Below are 23,878 nucleotides of genomic sequence, written 5' to 3'. Positions count from 1 at the left end.
GGATAGCCGTGTACCTGAAGACTTTGTTTTGGTCGGGGCGATTAATGTTAAAATTTTGGAAGAAAGAGGGAAATGAAATTATTTTTCAGGTCTGTTACTTCGTAAGAAGTTCGTTAGCTATGTTTAACAGAAAATTGATCCAACCTTGGAAAATGATAGATATACTAATTCTGTGTGCTTAACTAGTGAAGTTATTAGGCTTAAAAGGCTTTAGGACAGTCATTGTATGACATGGTAACCTTTTATGGTGCGTAAAAGTAGACGTGATACAAACTAAATCTACTTGATTTTACGTGGAAACTCCTTAAGAGTTTTGCATGTCTTCATATATATCTTTCCGAATGATAGGCAGAAAAGCGATTACCCAGTCATACACGAGCCCATGTGTGTTCTGATTCCCGTGAAGATAGTGTCTCAAGATACTACAGTGATCCAGATTCGGGACTTGCAGTTAATTTCTACTTTGAAGTCTATGTTTATTAAAAAAAAAAAAATTAATTAAAAAAAAAAATTATATTTGGAGTTATTGAAACATATTAGTGATGACAAAATCAAGACTTCACAATCATTGAGTAAGAGAGAAGAACGGGAAGTAGATCAAGAATACTTACAACTTAATCAGACACTATGGGTCGAAGTCAATTCGGGGTGACTTGGGGAAAGCCAAATACGCTTTGAGAAGAGATAGGAGGCATCAATATTTCTGAGTTGTTGCCCACTTAAATTTTGAGGCATAATTGAACCTAACTCGTATCACAGAAATGATGAAAACCATCTTAAGTATATTACCTGCTTACAACCTGTCTCTTTATGTCATAATACAGCTAAACACGGATCTATGTGACAGTCACATACTTAGTATGATTCCTGTTCGGATCTTTTCTAAAACGTAGCAGTCCCTATCGAGACTGAAATTTGATCCCTTATACTTTAAATTTTTTAAGTTTTTGTACTTAGATAGGTTTATGATTTTTTAACTGGTTACTTAGAATTGATCATGTCATTTATTCCTTAAAGGGAAGTTTTAAAGAGTTAATTGAAAAATGTTCAAATTATAAGGTTTGATTTTGTAAATATAGGCGATGTTGTTAAACAGGCGAAGTTGTGAATAACTTCGCCTAGGCGAAGTTATCCGTAACTTCGCCTGTATAACCCAGACCCTATATAAGGATGTTCAACAGGTAAACTGTTCATCACTTTTCAATATCCAGCGAACTTATCCGGCGAACTTACCGATTCTCCGGCGAACTTGTTATTTAAACCGATTACGTGTTATTTTTCCCAGATTTCATTAAGTTCAAGGTTCGAGATGTCGATTTATCATATATTCCATGTTCATTCATGTTTTCCGGATTCCTTAATCACGAAAACATCAACTGCACGTTGTTCCATAATCCTCACTGTCGCCGTTTCAGATTCAGGCGAAGTTAGGGTTTAGGCGAAGTTATCCGTAACTTCGCCTGAAGCTCAAGTTCGCCTGCGGCGAAGTTATCCGTAACTTCGCCTGAAGCTTAAGTTCGCCTGAGGCGAAGTTATCCGTAACTTCGCCTGAAACTTAAATTCGCCTGTGGCGATGTTGTGATGAGGCGAAGTTAACATTAACTTCGCCTGGATCATTTTTACTTAATATTAATTAGACGAACTTAAAGCTGAAGCGAAGTTGTTCCCAACTTCGCCTCATCTTTAACTTCGCCTATACAGAGTTTATCACAACTTCGCTCATGGTAACCAGCGAACTTGTGTTATTCATTAACGTTTATCTAACTTGGTTAGTTTGTTGCAGATATGGCTGCGGTAGCTGGTGCTGGAGGTACAGGAGTAGACGATGGTGATAACCAACGTCAATTTTTCCCGGGTCACAATATGTACATCACCCTTGACCCGGAGGCGAGCGGTGTGGACGATTACCGCGATATCATAACTTTCCTCCTACGCTCGAGGATTTTTCATGCCATCACAAACACTCTGCCGATATCTCTACCAAATATCGAAGACTTCTGGCAGACGGTCGAATACGACTGTCGTGTTGAGCCCCCGGTCATGAGAGCGACTGTGAACAATCAACAAGATCAGTTCAATTCTGAACAGATTCGGGTGGCATTACGATTTGGAGAAGAGACGAGGGACGACCCAACTGAGTTCGTAGCTCCGTTTCGTGATGGAGCGTTTCTCCGAATGGGCTACTCTGGTCCATTAGGTGATACCCAGAGGAGGAAGGGTTTCCTTCTAGATCAGTGGCGCTTCCTCATGCACGTTATGATAGTATGCATGTCTGGGAGGAAGGCGGGCACTGACGGTATGGGTGCGACCATGCAGTCTGCAATGACTGCACTGACTTACAATAAACGCTACAGTTTCAGTCAGTTGGTCTTTTACGAGATAGACAGACAGAGGAGGGTGATGTCTCGGGAGCGGTTCATTATGTACCCACGTTTTATCCAGATGATATTGAACCATGTGGCTCCGAATCTACCTCAGAGACGCTCCGATCAGATACGTAGAATCTGTGAGCAAACGTATCTTTGCTCAATGCCGCACTTCAAGTGCGAGGAGCAACCCTGAACTTCGTCCCAGGCATACTACACTGTTTGGGTTTTTAATTAACCCAGAGTATGTTCCTGCTGGTGGGGACGAGTTCAGAGATCCTCAACCGCGACAGGCAAGAGCAACTCAAGCTATTCCTGCTCCTGCTGTGCCTGTTGTGTCGGTTGCAGAGGATATAGATCTTGACGCTGTATTTGGAGGTCAAGGTTATTTTGATATGGATCAAGTTGAAGTGGTGCAGGTCTCGGCTGCACAGGGTTCGGGTGTAAGTGTTACTAGAGCAGCAACTTCGATAGCTGACTCAGATTTGGATGAGATCATGGATGAAGGGAGACGGTTGATGGTGTCTCGAGAGAGAACTTTTGGGAAGAGAAAGAGAACGGAGGATGATGATGAGTCAGAAGAGGAAGAAGATATACATAAGCTGATAAGAAGATCAAGACGGGAAAGGACATGTGCTGGAATGGGAGCTGGAGAGACTTAAAGAATGGTACGTTTTGCTCCGGCCGCACTGTCTGGTATGTCTATTGTTCCTTCTTCTGTACAGGGTACAAGTACAAGCGCTGCGGATGTTCCCGTGGTGGCTACATCATCTGCTGGCATTCCATCCATCACTGCTATCCAGACATCGACTCCGGAGATTGTGTCTCTACCACCTCCAACGCTTACTCAGTCGGTGGTAGCTGCACGATTTGTAGAGTCAACGGTCATCACTACTGCAGGGTTATCAGGTATGGTACCACCTGCGGTTACGCCTGCTTCTGATGTCTCGCCTACGCCTATGACAGACTCAGAGAGAATAGCTTCACTAGAGCGGATCGTGGCGGAGCAATCGAAGACTATTCAACGCCTAGTGGAAGCAAATCAACTACAGCCATCCCTCCTGGTTGAGCATGGGAAAATTATAGATGCCTTGAAGGAGTTCTTGGCATCTCAGGGGGAGATGAGCTGTAAGGGCGACGAGCTCAGGACTAAAAGAAGAAATGACCGAGACGATGATCCCAATGCATCGAAAGATGCAGGTGGTGAGCTGCCAAGAACTTCTCAAGCTCTTGGTACTTCCACAGCTGAGGGGGAGTCTACCGGCGCGGCTGGTGGTGATGATGTGGTGTTGGTGGAGGATGACGTGATTGATGCGTTGAGGGAACTTGACGATGACATGTTCAGCGATGATGTGCTGTTTGATGAAGATGTGCTGCCGAGTGATGTGATTGAGAAGATCGGTGAGCAGATTGAGATTGAGAGTGAGATTGAGGAAGGAGAGATAGTAGTAGAAGATGTTGAACACGAGATCCCTGATGTTGAGAAAGCCGACATGGGTACTGAGATGGATGAGACTGAGTGGGAGGAGCAGCCTAGGTGGAAGGAAGGCTGTGCTCATTGGTTTATTAAGACCAAGAAGCCTGCTGTTCCAGCCATGTTCAAGAAGAGTTATAACATCAAAGGCTATGCTGAGTCGAAGAAGGGAATTATCTGTTGGATATATGATGAACAGATAAAGTTGTTTGTGGTGAAGCGTTATGATGGTATTCAATACTTCAAAAGAATGTTGAGATCTCTCAATACGTTGCCGGAATGTGAGGTGAAGGATTTGGCCAGGTTGGGACTGATAAATAGAAGTGACGACAACATGGCAAGAGTGATTGGGAAGATCGTGTGGAAAGAAAGCGTAAAAGAGAAGAAGTTTGAATTATTAAAGCCACAGAAGGGAAAGCTCGTGGAGGATACAGAAAGGGGATTGAGAGCAGATGGCAAGCCATGGATGGTGATGAAGTACAAACCGATCCGATGCATCAAGGAGGTTCCAATGAAGACTATGCCTCAAGATGTGTTGAAGAATCTAAAATGGTGGTACGTTGATTGCCAGACTGCTGAAGCCGTGATGGAAGACGAAGACGAACAAGAAGTGCTGAGGGTGTATGATCCGATGAATCTTGTTAACTTATCGAAAGCTGATCTGCAAGTGTTGAATGAAAAGAAGATATTCTATATTCCTGCTTGGAAGGATGAAGCAAGGAAATATCAGCGAGTAGTCACGGTATGTGTTAGAGAAGGAGTGCACGCGTGAAGATACATGATTACGAGACAAGAGCTGAAAGATCAAGATATGAAGCTACTGCCAAGGGGGAGTCTGTTGATGCATAAATGTCAGTAGTTCATATGTCTAATGTCTGTAATCGAGTCTGTAATATTGTTTATGTATTTGTTTGTTTAGAAGCGAAGTTGTTGACAAGTTCGCTTAGGCGAACTTGTTAACCAAGCGAAGTTGTTAACAAGTTCGCCTAGGCGAACTTGTTGAACGAGCGAAGTTATGGACAACTTCGCCTGAGGCGAAGTTGTCGTGTATTTATATAGTGTACGGCTGATCGTTTTGGTTAGTTAAGAGTTCGAGTTACGTGTAATTCAGTGAGTCAAGTGACGTGAGGTCGAGAGTCTGTAAGTAGCACGATTTGAGTTATTAATATAACGTGTGTTTGTTCGTATCGTATTCGTGTGTTTGTGAGCTTGTGTTCTACGTCCGTAACGATCTACACAGGGATTCCGCACCTGTGTATATCGGGATATCTCGTGTGATCCGTCCAGGGAACCTACAATCTCCTACCTTAGAATTTTTGGGTGTGCTGTGTATGTTCCGATTGCACCACCACAACGCACAAAAATGGGTCATCAAAGAAGGTTGGGAATATATGTTGGATATGAAATGTCTTCCATCATAAGATACCTTGAGCCTTTAACATGTGATGTATTTTGATGTGCTAAAGGTATTCAAATAATTATTAACTAAATTACGTTAATCTAGACACTAAGTAATACTCTAGACTCTTTTAAATTCGACTACACTACTGACCGGCAGGCGAACCGATCGACTCTAGTAAAGCTCATGGATATCAAGGGCATCGGTCCTTCCTTTTGCACTCACAAAATCCTCATGAAGGAAGAATACAAACCCGCGGTTCAACATCTAAGACGTCTTAATCTCAACATGCAAGATGTGGTGAAGAAAGAAGTTACCAAACTCCTTAACGCATGATTAATCAACCCAATATCAGATTCACCTTGGGTTAGTCCAGTTCAAGTAGTACCCAAGAAGGGAGGGATGATAGTAATAATTAACGAGAAAGACGAACTAATACCAATGAGGACCATCATAGGCTGGGGAGTTTGCATTGACTATCGGAAGCTTAATGACGCCACAAGAAAAGATCATTTTCCACTTCCTTGTATCAATCAAATGCTTGAACAGTTGTCTGGAAAAATGTTCTATTGTTTTCTTGATGGATTCTCCAGATACTTTCAGATTCCCATTGCTCCTGAAGATTAGGAGAAAACCACATTTACATGTCTGTATGGCTCCTTTGCCTACCAAAGAATGCCGTTTGGACTATGTAACGCACTAGCAACCTTCCAATGTTGCTTGGTGGCCATCTTTCATGAAATGATCGAACACTCTATGAAAATTTTCATGGACGACTTCTCAGTCTTTGGAGACTCCTTTGATCATTGTCTAAGAAACAAAGACAGAATGTTAACTAGGTGCGAGGAATTGAACTTACGCCCTGTTCTTGAGTTTTTTTAAAGGATGAAAAGGAAAGGAAAACTAAGGATAGTTAAAAAATGGGTGTTACTTGAGTTTTTTTTAGGATGGAAAGGAAAGGAGTTGGAGGAGTTAGGAGGGATTAAATTGCTGTTTTTTCCCAATAAATTATCCTCTAAAAATGAGCTGATTACTAAGGATAAAAAACCAAATTACAATATTACCCACTAATCCTTTCCTTTCCCTAATTTCCTTCCAACTCAAAAACACACCTAATTAAAAAAAATTTTCCTTCCTTTCCCTTTATTATCCTTCCCTCTCATTTCCTTTTCTTTCCTTGGTTAAAAAACTCAAGAACAAGGCGTTAGTGCTCAACTGGGAAAAATGACACTTTATGGTCAAAGAGGGCATTGTTCTCGGTCATAATATCCCAAGCAGGACTGGAAGTTGATAGAGCGAAAATTGAAACCATATACAAACTTCCACCACCAACCTCGGTCAAAGCAATTAGCATTTTTTTAGGTCACTCAGGATTCTATCGCCGCTTCATAAAAGAGTTTTCCCAAATTGCTAGACCCATGACCAAACTCATGGAGATAGATTCACCATTCATCTTCTCTGAATAATTTAATCGTTCAACATATTGAAAAATAAACTTGCAAACGCACCAATCATGACTACACCCGATTAGACCCTTCCATTCGAAATCATGTACGATGCAAGTGACTTTGCAGTTGGAGCCGTACTCGGCCAACGCAAAGAAAAATATTTTCACCCAATTTACTATGCTAGTAAAATGCTTAGTGATGCACAAGAAAATTACATAACAACAGAAAAAGAGTTATTAGCCGTAGTTTTTGCCTTTGAAAATTTTAGATGCTACCTTGTTCTTTCCAAAACATTGTTTACAGACCATTCCGCCATACAGTACCTCTTCAACAAACAAGACGTAAAACCCCGACTCCACCGTTGGATTCTACTACTCCAAGCATTCGACATAGAAGTCCAAGATAAAAGAGGAGCAGAGAATGTAGCTATAGACCATCTTTCACTTTTAGAATGCCCAACTTCAGAATAACTTCACCAGAAATTATCAATGATAATTTTTCACACGAAGTTCTCATGCATATCCAATCATTCATGAAAGAGGAGGATGAAAGTCCTTCATTTGCCGATTTCGCGAACTATCTAGCCTGTGGAATCCTATGAAAAGGGCTAACTCATCAACAACGAAAAAAATTCTTCTCCGATCTTAATTCTACTTCTAGGAAGACATATACTTGTTTAGAGTAGGAGCCGATCAGGTTGTTCGTAGGTGTGTGTCAGGAAAGGAAACCTTAGATATTCTCAAATACTGCCATGAAGTACCAACTTGTGGACATCCCAGTACCGCCACCATGGTCAGGAAAGTGTTTGAAGCAGGATTCTTCTGGCCCACCATATATAAAGACACACATGCTTTGATCCAAGCATGAGATGCTTGTCAAAGACCAAGAAATATCTCAGTGAAGAATGAGAAGGCTTAGAAAGACATTCAATTTTGGGAGGTCTTTGATGTATGGAGAATGGATTTCATGGTGCCATTTCTTAACTCATTCGGAAATAAATACATCCTGGTAGTAGTTGACTGCTTGTCTAAATGGGTAGAAGCACAAGCTTTTCCAACTAACGATTCTCGGGTTGTTGTAAGATTTCTGAAACATCTATTTTCACAATTCGGTACCCCAAAGGTCTTAGTCAGCGATAGAGGTACCCACTTCTATAATACCCTAATGGATAAAATTTTGGCATGATTTGGAGTTCACCACTGTTTGGCAACACCATATCACCCACATACCAGTGGACATGTGGAAGTATCGAATCAAGGGATAAAGAGGATCATCGAAAGAACTATTGGAATGAATCACAAAAATTGGACAGAAAAGTTAGATGACGCTTTATGGGCCCTTAGGACGGCATACAAAACCCCCATAGGAATAACACCGTTAAAACTTGTTTATGGGAAAGCATGTCATCTACCCGTAGAATTAAAACACAAAGCTTATTGTGCTCTTAAAGCAGTGAACTTTGATCTAATGTTCGACGATAAAAACTGGGAAGATCAGATTCACGAGCTAGAAGAACTGAGAGCACTGGCATACGAAAATTCCTGGTCTTACAAATAAAAGACTAAACGTCTGCACTAAGCTCACTTAAAAGGAAACAAAAAGTTTCAAGTTGGTGATTGTGTACAGTTATAAAGCACACATTTACGTCTTTTTCTAGGAAATTTGAAATCTCGTTGGACAGGCCCATACATAGTTGAAACAGTTTTTGACAACGGGACAGTTGAGATTATAAATTCTGACGACCACAAGTTCAAAGTTAACGGACATCAATTAAAACCATACATCAATTACCATTCGAAACCGTCTCGGAGGTAGTAAACCTCCACCAGAACCGATGAACAAGATGGAAGTAGGGTCTGGCCAAGACCCTCATGAAAATAGGCATTTTATATACGGTCTCTTGTTATGTAAAAAAAGGATGATCAAAATACACGGGGCCGTGGCCGCAATGTGTAGACTGGACACGGGGCCGTGTCTGGCAACTGTTTGGCTATAAATTGCATCTCTTGCCAATGCATTTCTTGCACTAAACCAAACACCAATCCTCACTCCTGAGTCACCACAATGCCATCTGAGATAAGCAATGAAATCTTCGTGTCTTGCCAGCCAAGAAACGAAACCCGACATCCTTCCAAAACCGAACTATTGCTCAAACTTCAAGAACTCGTTAAGGAACTCACCAAAACGAACCGCCTCGAATGCGTTTCTTACAACTCATCGAGTCTGTATAGGGATTGAAGATGGAGTTGCGGGGACATCAACGAGCAACTATAATTCCAAGTCCTCCGCTTCACCTACTTTCCTCTACCCGGCCCGTTCGATAGGGAAGATCCATTTGGTGGAGTCTAGAATAGTTTTCATCTTTTCGTGTTGTAATCAAGTGCACTAGGCACAAGTTCAGGATTATCAAGCTTACCTCGACTTTATTTTATGTTCTAGGATAATAAGGTTTATCCCGATTTTATGTTTAAGACCTTTTTATTAATGAAACTAATTTTAGGACGTAAAGTATGTTCAACTAAATCTTAAACATCGTTCCGAAAAATTTCTACTCTCGCGTTTTGCTAAAAATTAAAATATAAAAATCCAGTGACAAAGGCATGGGGCCGTGGTCACCTTGGAAATCTTCAACATGACAAGCGCTGAAGCCGTACAATTCTCTGAATCAAAAACATTTATTCCCTCCTGGGATGGGGCCGTGTTTCACAATACATGGGGTCGTGCCCAACGTCCAGTCTCTCTATATATTGCAAACACACTTCACTATTTCATTCATACCAAACATAAAAAATAATTCACATGGATAACAGAAGAATGGAATGGAAGCTAGTAAGAAAACTCAAAAATGGTGAGAACTCTGAATCTCTTGAACAAGAGATCGCAAGGCTTCAAAGTGTGGTTTGAGACCAAGCCGAAAGTGACATTCAAGCGGATGCTCGCTTAATCGAACTAACCAAAAAAATCAAACTATTAAGGTTCGAGAATTTTCACATCATCGAAAACCACAATAAGGAAGTCAACTTCAAACTCAATTTCCTTAACCGAGAAATCAGAAAGCTCGACAAAAAGCTTTCCGAGATCTTGGAAGCCAAGAGAGCCCCGCCACATATTCAAGACTTGTTAGGGAGTGGTCTTTAGTAGTTCGAGTAGGAGAAGCCTTGTTTTGCTTCCTTAGGCTTTGTTGTTGGTTAAGCTAGTTTTATGTTTTCGGTTCGTTTGTTTTCATTTCGGTGTAATATTTTAAGATCTAATGAAATTTCATAGGGGATTGATGTTTTTAAAACCTTAACCTTCAGTTAAACTAGTTAAAAAAAGGCTCAACTCGTCAAATAAATAAATAAATAACCCATGTCTGCACCATGCAGCACGGGGCCGTGTTTCATGATACATTGGGCCGTGCCCTAGTTAACAGTAGAATTACGGGAGTTTTAATAAAATACCTATTTACTCATAACTCAACCCTAAAAACTAAAACCGCCTCTCTCAAAGAACCAGTGACCAAACACAATTTCTTTCAATCCTTGCTTGAATCTTTTAATCTCAACACAAAGGTATGTAAATTTAATGATTATATGGTTCCAATTAACCATTCTAAGTCAAAATCGGGTTGAAAGTGAACTAAAACCCGAATGTTATACCTATTTCATTGTTGAATCGGGTATGTTAGTACACGGTTTTGCGTCTCAAGTCTTCGTAATTATCGTTCATGTATTTATCTTTTATTTTAATGTAATAATTATTAAGATATTAATGTAGTTCGTTAAAGTAGTCATCTAGTTCGTTAAGGATGTTTAACGAACTAGACTTAAGTTATGTTCCCTCCAGATTCGTTAAGGATGTTTAACGAATCAGGGGGTGGTTCGTTAAGCTATTTCGTTTAATGTATTGTAACGAAGTCGGTGTCTAGTTCGTTATGGAATGTTAACGAACTAGACCGTCTTCTATAAATAGTGGTGTCTTCCACTGTTAATTTAAGTTTTGAGATTTAATATTAATGAAACTCTGTCCAGATCCACTCTCAAGCTTCCTTAACGTATTCAATCTTAATATTATACATACATATATATATATATATATATATATATATATACAACTAATACTAATAGTAATAGATAACATATATATCGATTATGAGCATCATGAACTAGATCCGTATAATCGGTTAAGTTTATCCTAGATCTGAGATCTGATTTAGGACTTCACAAGTGGTATCAAAGCTTTCGGTGTTCGAATGCTCGTGATTCGTATAATTAATTGTTAATTAAAGACTGTTTAATTGGTATTTTGGTATAAGTTTGTTTCTAGGTTGATTTGGATCAATTGAGTGTGAATTGGACTGATTATGGATTAGATTTGTTTTTGTTAAGGTAACAGGAAGGTATTGTGGATTAGGATTGGTAATTGGTTGTGTTTGTGATTGAATTGGTTCAGATCTGTTTTGGCCGAAAACAGAGGATTGGTTTTGGTCAAATCGGTTATGGTTTAAGGTATATTGGGTTACAAGATGTTTGAGTTTGATTCGTGTTGTGTTTCCGTGTATATTGATAGGTGAATTGAATGATTTGGTGGTGTATTGATTGAGTATTACAAATTTGAGATTGGTTTGGGTTTTCATACTTTTCCAGAAATCTGGAAATGTATGATTGAATGTTTGAAGATTTGAAGATCTTCATCTGATCTTTGAAGATTCGTTAAAACTTCAAACTGATTCGTTAACACTTCAAGCTGATCGTTATTATTGATGATCAATTCGTTACCAGTTTCGTTACCTGTTCTAATTCTTGTTATTCTCTTCGCGTGACACGTATTTAGTTCGTTAACTTTAAGATCCAACAACTTTTGCCACGTGGCAATAGTTGTCAGAGTTTGTTACAACCGTTGTAACAACCTGATTCGCTATTGTTGATTCATTATCAACTGTAGCTAATTCGTTAATTTAATTCGTCACCTAATTCGTTAGAAGTGATTTAGTGATTCGTTAAGGAAACTCAGCAGTTCGTTATTCTAATTCGCTAAGCTTTCACTTAGTGATTCGTTAAGAAAACCATCTAATTCTTTAACATATTTTGTCAATCTAATTCGTTTACTTTGACTTAATTCGTTGACCAATTCATGAAAACCTTCCAGATTCGTTAACATTTCAAATTCGTTAACACTGTTCCTAATTCGTTACCCGGACAACTTTCGATTTGTGAATTGTGATTCATTAACTACTGTTTACAGTTCGTTAAAATTACTGTTCACAGTTCGTTAATTTTTTTTTCAAATTTGACCCTTGAATTTTGAGTGTCTTGTAATTTGTTAAAATGGCTGGTATGTATGCTTTGGCGTCCCAAAATATGTTAATGCAACAAATGTTGCAACTGGACACCGAGATTGGTTCACATTCAAAGTGTCAACGTTTAATGAAGTTTAGCGATTTTTCTAAGTGGGAACCCCGTTTCCGTGCTCATCTAGGATCCGTTCATCCTGATTGTTCGTATTGTCTGGATGAGGTATAAACTGTTCCTATGATTGGAGATGAGACTATCAGCTTCACACCTAAAGCTATCTCTCAATACTCTCAAGAAGAGAAGAAAGCGTTGGAAATTGAAACAAAAGCCTACTCTACTCTTACGATGGCTTTACCTGAAAACATCTTTCACCAAGTTGGTAGCATAAAGATTTGTGTTTCGTTATTCCAACATATTCGTATGAAGAGTATGGGTAACACGGCTGAAAGCAAGAAGGTTATGCTCAAGTTTCAATATAGAAACTTTAACCTACGAAAGGGTGAGACTGTCGAGGAGATGACAACAAGGTTTAATCATTTGATAGCCGAGATGGATAAAATGAAGTTGGAAACTTCTGAAGATGATAAGATTGATACCATCAAAAGTGCTTTACCAAGTTCTTATTCTACGTTTTTAATGGTTTTGAAAGAGAACAATTACTTCAACAGACTTAACAGCATCCGAATTCATGCAAAAAGATCGAAGCAAGAGAATATGATCTAAAATGTCAAAAGTCTTCAAAGGATAGTCAAGATCCTGCCTTTTATGGTGGAAGTATGCCCTTGAGTTCAACCATTTCTCCGATCACTGCATTCCTTACACAAAATTCAAGTGAGAATGCGACAACTATTTATAGTGATCCAAGAGCATGTTTCTACACAGCTGGAAATTCTGGATCACCTGGTGTTTCTGGTGGATCTGGAAATTCATCCACTACAAATCAATTCTCACCACACCGACTGTAAACATGAAGGAAGCTGAACAAAACTTTGCTTTCTTATCAGCCTTCATGTCTTCCTATGAGAATTTGGTGAGTAGTAAGATAGCTACGAGTGATTTAACTGATGAAGACTATGATCAGATTGATCCGAATGATTTATAGATTATGGACTTAAAATGGAACATGGAAATGATTGTTCGTAAAGTTAAAAGGTTTATGCAAAGGACCGACAAAGATCTTCCCGCTTTAACCAATAAGTTGGGATTTGATAAAATGAAAGTCAAATGTTATAATTTCCAGGAATTTGGGCATTTTGCAAAAGAATGTGATAAGCCGAAAAAGGAGTATACTGGTCCTCGTGGTCAAAACCAAATTTCTTCTACACCACGAGGTAATGATGCTGAAAAGAAACCGTCTACTTCTAGGTCACAAGCAATGTTAGCTGATGGGACTGATTGGTCACAACGATTACTGTATAATGATAATTAAGCCAATTTGGTCTTGTTGAAGACAAATGATGTATTTCAAGATGCAAGCGGAAGTGAGTTATCATCTGATAATGACACTGAATCGGACTCTGATGATTCATGTGTTAATATTCCGACCACATTTGCTTTCATGGCTAAGATCAATGAGTTTAGTCCTTCTATCTTTGCTAATTTGTCTGCTAAAGTAACTTGTGTTAAATGTGAGACTAACAAACCTAAGTTAGAGTCTTTAAAGAATCATAATGATAATTTAGTGAGGGAAATTGCTTCATTAAAGGATACTTATCGACAATCTCTTGAATCTCAAATGAGATCTCGAGAGAAGATTGAAGCTTTGTCAACAAGTAACCATGATCTCAAGGCTGAGTTATCTATGAAAATGACAATTAATGATCAAAAGTTTCAAGAAATTTTGAAACATCGTTCAAAGATAACCAAGCTTGAGAATGAGGTTCTTGAGTTAAAGAACAAGTTGGGAAAATTCAGAAATTCTTCCTTTTTGCTAAACGAAATAATCAAAGTATCTCGTAAGCAAAAAGATTCACAGAAAGGTATAGGCTTTGTTGAAATTCCATCACCTTTTCACAATAATTATAAAGTTAATCCTTTTGCTAAAAGAGAAGAAGATGTGATTGTGAAAGAACCTGTGATTTCAGAAAATTCTAAACCAGTTAAACCTGAAACTGTTAAAGCCCAACCTACAACTCAAAAACCTCATGTAGAGAGCAACAAAGTCTTTGTTGAAAATACTGATAAAGTGATTATTGAGGATGCGTTTGAACATGAGGTTATACACAAAAACAAGAACATCCCAAGTTCAAATCACATTCTTTGTGAACCTCATGAATTTGAGGAAGCTGTGTATAGTTCATACAAGCATCATGTGAAAAAGGAAGAACATGTGAAAGTTAAACCAGTGAAGGCTAAGAAATCAGAAAAACCAAAAATTTCTGATGAGGACTTGATGCGTTTCATCAATCCTACTAGTTCTTAGCCATCGTCTGCTCGTGTTTTTAAGTTAAAGGGAATGAACACGATGTTCACTGAAAAAGACATTCCGATTAGTATTATCAAACCTGAGCTGATCGAAAGTGCCTTTTACAATGAAACTGACAAGATACAAGATCTTGAACGTCAATATGCATGTGCCAAAACATCAAACTCATCAGACCCATCGGTTAGAGCTAAACAAGTATTAAAAAATGCTAAGAAAGTTCAGTTTGTGAAATCCACCGGAACTGACACATTGCAAAGTTTTTCAAACTGCTCTAATCTTGACATTTATATGAAAAAGAAATCTGTATCGTCTGATGATTTGGCCAAGAGTTTCACTAAAAATGTGAGTCATCAACCTTTTGTTGCATATGTTTTTGCCAAATCTCAACATGATCGTGTGGACATGCGAAGTTGCTTATTGTGTGGACAACAAGGTCATGTGGTGAGAAACTGTGGTCAGAAGAAATCTCAGAATCTTCATCCGTTTGTCAAGGATCATTCAAAATCGGTTCCTTTGATAAAGGAGATTTTGAAACGACCTGTGTCGTGTGATGATGATACTCACATCATGTTTACAAACGTGAATCCACTTAAGGTAATTCATGCGAACGAAACACATGGTCAAGTGAAATCAAAGTTTGTTCCAACTGAGCCTATATGCAAGAACGTGAACTCAAATGTCGTTCAAGCTGCTTATCTAAGACGAAAGTGTAAGAAGTCGGTAACTTATTCTCAAGTTGCTGAACAATAGTTGAATTCTGTTCAAGTTAATGTTCCAAGAGAAACTCAAAAGGTGCCCAAGACTGAGGCCTGGGCTGCCTTTTTGAACTAATCACTTTTAGTTTGTGTGTATCCAAGACTGTGTCTGGTGAAAACTGGATAATGGATAGTGGATGTTCTCGTCATATCACTGGAAATCTCGACCTCTTAAAAAATGTGAGAAATATTCAAGGGGGTTATGTGGCGTTTGCTGGGAATTCTGGGGACATGATCACACAAGAGGGTGAAGTTTCAAATGGTCACATTAAATTTGAAAAAGTCAATTACTGTGACAAGGTGGACCATAATTTATTGAGTGTGTCGCAAATCTGTGACAAGAAGTACACCACGGTATTTACTGATAAAGAATGTCTGATTTTGAAACCGGGATATGTGATTCCCGAGGACATGGTTGTCATGAGATCACCTCGATCAAATGATATTTATGTCTTAAATATTAGTTCTAAAGTATCAACATCTATCGAAACATGTTTTGTCTCAAAAGCAACCGAGAAGGATTCTATTCTATGGCATCGTAGAATGGGTCACATTCATGTTCGAAAGATAAACTATTTAATGGCGAATGACTTAGTTGAGGGTGTTTCTTTGAAGAACTTTAAATTATCTGACCACTGTGTTACATGCAAGAAGGGAAAGCAGAAGAAAAAGTCACATTCTTCTAAATTATTGAATTCCATTGATACTCCTCTTCAATGACTTCATATGGATCTTTTTGGTCCCGTGAATCGTGAGAGTATCTAAGGAGATTGGTATTGTCTTGTAGTTACCGATGATTATTCAAGATACTCATGGGTCCTATTTATGAGTTCAAAAGATCAAACACCTGTTCTGGTACAAAACCTAATCACTAAGATCAAATCACTATACAAACAGAAGGTGAGGAGAATTCGAAGTGACATTGGTACTGAATTTAAGAACACTGTATTGGATTTCTTTTACGTTCAAAAGGAAATTCACCGAGAATATAGTGCACCTTATGTACCACAACAGAACGGTGTTGTTGAAAGGACGAATAGAACTTTGATTGAAGCCGCAATAACTATGCTTGCTGATTCTAAGCTTCCCGTCCAATACTGGAATGAGGCGGTGAATACAGCTTGTTATACGCCTAATCGGGTTCTAATTGTTAAACGACTCCAGAAAACAAGTTATGATCTTTTAAACAATCGAAAGCCTAACTTAAAGTACTTGGAACCGTTTGGGTGCCCTTGTACGATGTTGAAGAAGGATGTGGGTAAGTTTGAAGAAAAGGCCATTGAGGGATATTTCTTGGGTTATGCTTCTCCAAAGAAACGGGTATTTAATCTCACTTCTGGTTGTGTTGAGGAATGGTATCAAGTGGACTGTCAAAAGTACACCACACCTCCTCAAGGGAAAGGTCCCGACTGGATGTTTGATTATGATGGCTTATTTAACTCATTTACTCCATCAACTGAGAACTTATATGAAGACCTGGTTCTAGCATACTTTGAAGATCATTTGGCAATTCCAAGATTTTCAAGTTCTAATGATGTTGAAGCTCCACCTGCTGCTCCATCTGAAGATCCATGTGATGCTTCTCCAGATGCTTTTGATAATGTGTCTACTTCTTCTGATGACAATCAAGCTGATGATCTGGTTATTGAACTTGACACTGATGTTTCATCTCCTGAACTTGGTGAACACAATGTTGTAAAAGTAGGTCTACAAGGCTGAGTACTCTCCGAGTACTAGCGCTACAAGGTATGTTGCCGAGGGGAGTTTCGTTAACTCCGCCTAGTTACTAAAAATTGGTCAAAGGTGGTCAACATTAGCCTGAATCACATCTAGTCAGTTAACTTGGGTCTATTTTGACATAAAAAATACAACATAACTCGTATTTCTATAATATTAAAGAACGAATATCATTATTTTTAATTAATGATTAACATTTTTTAGAATAATTTAGTTTTTAAAAATGTATTTCTCTTATTTATATTGATACTCATTTATTTTGTTATAAATATTAGTAAACTTATGATATTTAAATATATATTACCCAAAATCTATTTTTCTTTACATTTATCATGTCTGAGTACTCCCGCCAAGGGGGTTGGCCGCCTAGGGACCGCCTAGCAACTTTTGCAACATTGGGTGAACATTACACTAACTTATTTGAAAATGTTGTTGTTCCTGAGAATCCCACTCTTCGGATTCATAATTATCACCCACAGGAAAACATCATTGGAGAACTTAATGCGGGCATTCAAACAAGTCATCATCTTGCTTCGTCAAGTGAGAATAACGTATTATGTGCTTATTCAGATTTACATTCTTCTGGAATTGTAAATGTTGGTAAATTCACTTGCTTTCTATCCCAAGTTGAGCCAACGACGCCTCGTATGGCACTTCAGGATCCTTCTTGGGTAGAAGCTATGCAAGAATAATTACAGCAATTTGCATGTTTGGGTGTTTGGGATTTAATCGTCAAACCCGCTAGAGTCAAGAAAGCTATTCTAACTAAGTTGGTATTTAAATGTAAGAAAGACGATCGTGGAGTGATCGTAAGGAACAAGGCACGATTAGTGGTGCAAGGTTTTCATCAGCAAGAGGGTATTGACTACACTGAAGTATATGATCCGGTTGCAAGATTGGAGTCTATTCGAATCTTTCTAGCGTATGCTGCTTATAAGAATATCAAAGTCTATCAAATGGATGTTAAAAGTGCTTTTCTCAATGGTACGAGGAAGTGTTCATTTTACACCCTCCTGGTTTTGAAGATCCTAATTATCCGGACCGAGTTTACCAATTAAACAAGGCCCTGTATGGTCTACATCAAGCCCCGAGAGCTTGGTATGGCACGCTCGCCGACCATCTGACTGATAACGACTTCAAGCGAGGGACTGTCGACGACACCTTATTTCATAAGACTGTTGGTGATGATCTTCTCCTAGTTCAGATTTATGTCGACGACATTATCTTTGGGTCTACAAATGACATTATGTAAGGAGTTCGAGAAGTCAATGCAAACGAAGTTCGATATGAGCTCGATGGGAGAGATAAATTTCTTTCTAGGGTTGCAAGTTCACCAGTCTGCGAAAGGAATCTTTATTCACCGGACCAAATATGTTAACGATGTCTTGAGCCGATTCAAGATATCTGCCGGAAAAATCCCTTCAACTCCTCTCCCTGTGGGTCACAATTTATCACCGGATGAATTGGAGGATACCATTGATCCTACCCTCTATCGTTCTATGATCGGATCTTTAATGTATCTAACGGCTTCTCGCCCCGACATTATGTTTGCTGTTTGTCTTTGTGCTAGGTTTCAAGCAAGTCCACGAGTGACTCACCTAGCTGCGGTTAAGCGAATTCTTCAGTATTTGAGGGGAAATCCAAACATCGGGTTTTGGTACCCCAAGGACGATAACTTTGAGCATACTGCCTTTTCAGACTCGGACTACGGAGGTTGTAAGATCAACTTCAAATCAACTACGGCAGCGTGTCAATTTTTAGGAAACCGGCTTGTTTCCTGGCAGTGTAAGAAGCAGACGACGGTCTCTACTTCAACCGCTGAGGCAGAATATGTTGCAGCCTCGAGTTGCTATTCCCAGGTTTTGTGGATTCAACAACATCTGCGCGACTACGGTTTGAAGTTTCTTACTACTCCTATTTTGATTGATAACTCTGTTGCAATAAGTATAACCAAAAATCCCGTACAACACTCTAAAACGAAACATATCGAAATTCGATATCATTTCATATGGGATTGTTTTGAAAAAAAATTAATCGACCTTGAGAAAGTACATACTGATTTTCAGAAAGCCGATCTATTTACCAAAGCCTTCGACAAAATTCGATTTCATTTTTTGTTTGGTTTAAATGGATTGAAGACCCTTGCAGATATCCTGAAACAAGGATAACTATCTTTCTTTTCCGTTTATTTTTACTTTTAAAATTTTATTTTGATTTTCGATTTTAGGGGGTGAAAATTTAAAAATCCAAAAATATTGTGCTTTTTGTATGTATAGATAAAATCCAAAAACATTTAAAAATTTTAAAAAAGTCAAAAACATTAAAAAAATTAGAAAAATCAAAAATATTGTGTTTTTCTTGTCATTATTTGAAATATTTTGAAAAATCCAAAAAAATTATAAAACTTTGAAAAAGATAAAAAGATTTTATTTACAGTTTGTACACAAAAATCTGAAAATCCAAAAATATTGTGAAGTTTCTTTGTTTATGAGAAAATTTGAAAAAGACAAAAAATTGTGTTTATGTATGTATAGAGAAAAACCAAAAATATTTTTGCATACGTTCGCTGAAAAGTATGTCAATTACTCATATTTGAAGGAGATGTACTTGTATATGTTTGGTCCTGATATTTACTTGTAAATGTTCGGGATAGCCATTCACCTGATAATGGAAAGTAGTTGGGGCGTTCGTTATGCGTTTTAGTTTATTTTCTCGCTGAAAATTATATCGGTTATTTAAGTTGGTGAAGCATGCTTGAATGTTTTGGTACTATTATTCCCTTGTGAATTGATAGGTTAGCCATTTATTTATAGACTTAATGTAACTGGGGCGATTAAATTTATTTTGTTTTATGCTCCTCAAATTTTTGAGTTTTTGAAGCAAAAAGAGAAAATGATATTACATTGATTATTTTAACCCCAAATCCAGCAAGAAATAAGCTTAAAAGACTGAGTGCTTAATTGCATTGGCGCATTGGTAGGTCTTAAACAAACTGTTAGAGTAAAGCAAGTGATATAAACATAAAGAAATGGCAAATTGAAAGAGGTGTTAGTCTCTAGCAAAAATCTCGGTGAGGATGACAGAAATGTAATAACCTGTCATACTCAAGCCTTATATTTGTTTGATCACCCAAAAATAAAATAAAGCAAATAACAAGCGTTGAGGTTCTGGACACTGTGAGTCTTTATGCGGCTTAATCATCTGAGTATTCATATGCATGAATATTTCATTCGCTTTTAGAGCAAACCAAAGTCATTAAACTTGATCACTGTTGTACCTCGTACAATCTGAATTACTGACTTGATCAAAATCCGCTGTTAGTCATACATTTGTTCCTCCCTTGCGCGCGTCTCAATACCATTAAGGAAACGGACCCCAAGGGATACAATGTATGTAAGCCAACAGATGGACTCGTGCATACTCACTCACAGTAAAGGAAACTCAATGCATTGCTCATAAATCTTTATAAAATTCAAATTTTGGTCAGCAATATAATGGTTTAACTCAAGTTGGTGTGATATGGCAAAAATCAAATTAAGTTTGAATCGAGATTAGAGGCTGGTAGTATCTGATATTCTATGCTTTAATTGAACCGTTAATCATATCACAAAAACACTTGAAGGTTTGTTTTAGATTTAGGTGGACAACAATACCAATGACCGACTTAACGCTAGTCACAATATCGCTAAAATATAAAACTGTGATGGAAGGACAATCTAGTCAATATGATTATCTGCTCAAACTCGCCAAAAGTCCAAAAAAAATGTACTGCTTTTGAAAAATTCATACAAAAACACAAAAATATTTTCCTGTTTTACATGTTAATTTTCGGATATTTTTTTAGTAAACATTTTTTCATTAACAAAATTTTCAAAATACCAAAAAGATTTTGCTTTTTAACTTTAAATATTATTTTTTTTGTTTAAGTTAAATGTTTTAAAGAGTAAAACACGTTAAGGTATTTGATCATCGAGATGTGGGTTCTCGGTGATTCATTTAACTAATTTGGTTTAGTTAATTTAATTAATTAATTTATTTAATTAAAATTACATAATGTAATTCGTTACATGTGATTCGTTAAATTATAACGAGTTAAGGCCATTGATAGCGAAGTGATCTCCAATTCGTTAACCTTATTTCGCTTCCGCCACTCTGTAATGAATGGCTTCTAATTCGTTAAGAGTTTAACAAATCACTTTGTAATTCGTTATGCCACGTGTTAAGTTAAATTAACGAATCACTTGATTCGTTATTTCAAAATTCAAACGAATCAGATGATTCGGTACATTGAAAAACGCGTCATGTCAGACTATATAGGGTTTTGTGAAGATGATTCGTCACACTATTCATCTTTCATTTTCCCACTTACACTGTTACTCTGCTCAAATTTCTCAGAATTTTTGACCTTCGATTTTCGGTGTTTTGTTTATATATTTGTGATCCAAAGGTATAGACGATCATACCTTCATGATTTACGTCAAATGTTATCAGGGTTTGATAGGTTAATTATGTGATTAAGTTACCTGGTTTAAGAGGTTTTCATAAACCTTAATCTAACCAGTTTACTACATGTTTTGGAACATCATATTGATATCAGTGTAATCGTAATACGATTCCGAGATCCATAGTGATCATTGGTTTGGCTTTGTATTACTGATTATATTTGTATCGATTTTCGATTGTATTTTCGACTTTCATTGTTCTTGGTAATTTTGACATTGACCAAATAAGTCAAAGATTAAGCTAATTTGGCTATTAGTTATGCTTAACGAATTGGAACTTGTTAGTGTCCAATTCGTTACGCAAATCACACGAATTAGGATAACGACTCGGTATTTATAACGAATCAGATTTGCATTCGTTATTTATAACGAATTAGACTTTAATTCGTTAACTTTTAATAGTAATTCGTTAGTCCTAATTCGTTAACCATTTACTTGATAGCGAAGTAACTGTTTTGTTATAACGAATTGCCATTCGTTATAACGAATCAGATTTTTAAACGAATGACATTTTTAATTATCTTTAAAATTAAATTTCATAATAATAAATTTAATTTTAAACTTTAAAATGATTAATTTTAAACTTATAATTATATATTAATTTTATGATTTTTTTATTGTTTATTATCACTGAATCTCTAGTTTGTTTATCCAGTTCAATGGCTGATAACGTGGATCAAGATCCTCATGTTGATGCACCACAAGTTCAACCAGCTCAGGATAATCCCTTGCTCCCGTATGATAAAAGGCATAACGTAAGTGCTTTTGTTGATACAAATTTTCCTGATGAGGATGTGTTTGGAGAAATGATAGCATTCACACGTCGTTCTCGGATTCACTATGCTGTCACCGCAAATCCTGATGTTCGTTTCAGTATTGTTCGACAATTCTGGAATACTGCTCGATATGTGGAGACAAAAGACCACATTGCTGCTGAAGTTAATGGTAGAGCTGTTGTTGTTTCTATTGAGACCGTTCGAAGGGTGTTGAGGTTTGATGACACGATTGATGACCCGAGTGAGTACCAAAGAGCTGATAAAAGGGTTGTTTAGACGTTTATTTTATTCGGGTAACCTTGATGACTCCATGTAAAACAAGGCATACTTGTGTCCCCAATACAAGTATTTACTTCATGTTCTTATACACTGCCTTGGTGGATGCAAAGTAGAGTTTGACGAATGCCGTATCAGGCTCCAATCAACATTCGTTGCGTTAGTGTTGAATAAGCCTTACAATTTCTCGGAAGTGATCTTTGATCATCTCAAAGAAAATTGTGTTCTAGGGAAACGACGAGTAAAGTTCTTGATGTATCCTCGTTTCATCTAACTGTTTGTTCAAGATGAAATTAGAGATTTGGTGATCGATCCAACAGCTGTTAATGATAAACTTATATTGGATCACATGAAGGCATACACTATACGAAGAATGAAGCAGTACCGTCAAGATTCTCCTCTTAGACTCAAAAGATTGGTTGGTCATCTGGTGAACCCAGATTATGTATGTCCTGACAATGATCGCTGGATCCATGATGATTCGGATTCCGAGCGTGAGGAAGGAGAATGTGGGAACGAGGGTGATGATGATGATGGTGGTAATGGTGGTGATGGTGGTCATGATGGTGGTAATGCTGGTGCTGGTAATGTTCCTGTTTTACAACCTGCTGAGGTTGAAGCAGCTTTAGCTGGTGCTATAGCTGCTCATCACAAAAGGAAAGGGAAGGAATTGGTGAAAGAAGGATCGTCTAAGCGTCGAGTGTCGGCTGGTGCTGGCATTTCATTTGGAGTACAACCTCCAAGGCCGTCTATTCCTCAAAGTCCGGCGGTGCCGCTTACTACTAGCACCCCGGAACTTACATTGACGACCACGCTTACTTCGGATCCTAGGCTTGGTATGATTCCTCAATCGATCTTATCAACTATACCAAGGCCTACGACTGCTACATCGGTGGTTTCTCCAACACCAATGATGATGCCTCCACCGGATATTTCATTTATGAGGCTCAATCGTCCTCAAGGTCCAGTTCAACCTGTTCCTCCTTCGTTTAATGCAATGTCTCAGGATCAGGAGACGAATATGCTTTTGAGCTTACTCCATCTTCATGAAAATCAAATGTCTGCTGATTGCCTGAATCAAGAACGTCTCATGGAGAACCAGAAAACGCTGTTAAGTTATGTATCCTTCTGCCAAAAGGAGAAAAAGGCACTCCGTGAGATGGTTGAGTCTCAAGGGTGAAAATAAAACAACAGGAAGATCTTATCTTGCAGCTTACGTGCATAAATGATGAACTTAAGAAGCTCAAGAATGATGAAGAAGATCCAGATTCTTCGGGTACTGGAGGACGTGAGCCTAAAAAAACTCACGGCTCGGCTTCTGGTCCTGGTACGAGTGCAGCTGGTGATTCAGAAAAACAGATCATCGTTCATCATGATACTATAGCTGCTACGCCCATTGAGATGATCAAGGCTGATACCGTTATCTTTGTTGATGATAAGGGGGTGG

The sequence above is a fragment of the Bidens hawaiensis genome, unplaced genomic scaffold (assembly GCF_021521415.1).
Source record: "Bidens hawaiensis isolate Kalapana, Puna unplaced genomic scaffold, B.hawaiensis_p1.1 tig00001842_1, whole genome shotgun sequence".
Taxonomy (NCBI): domain Eukaryota; kingdom Viridiplantae; phylum Streptophyta; class Magnoliopsida; order Asterales; family Asteraceae; genus Bidens; species Bidens hawaiensis.
This window is presented reverse-complemented; position numbering follows the sequence as displayed.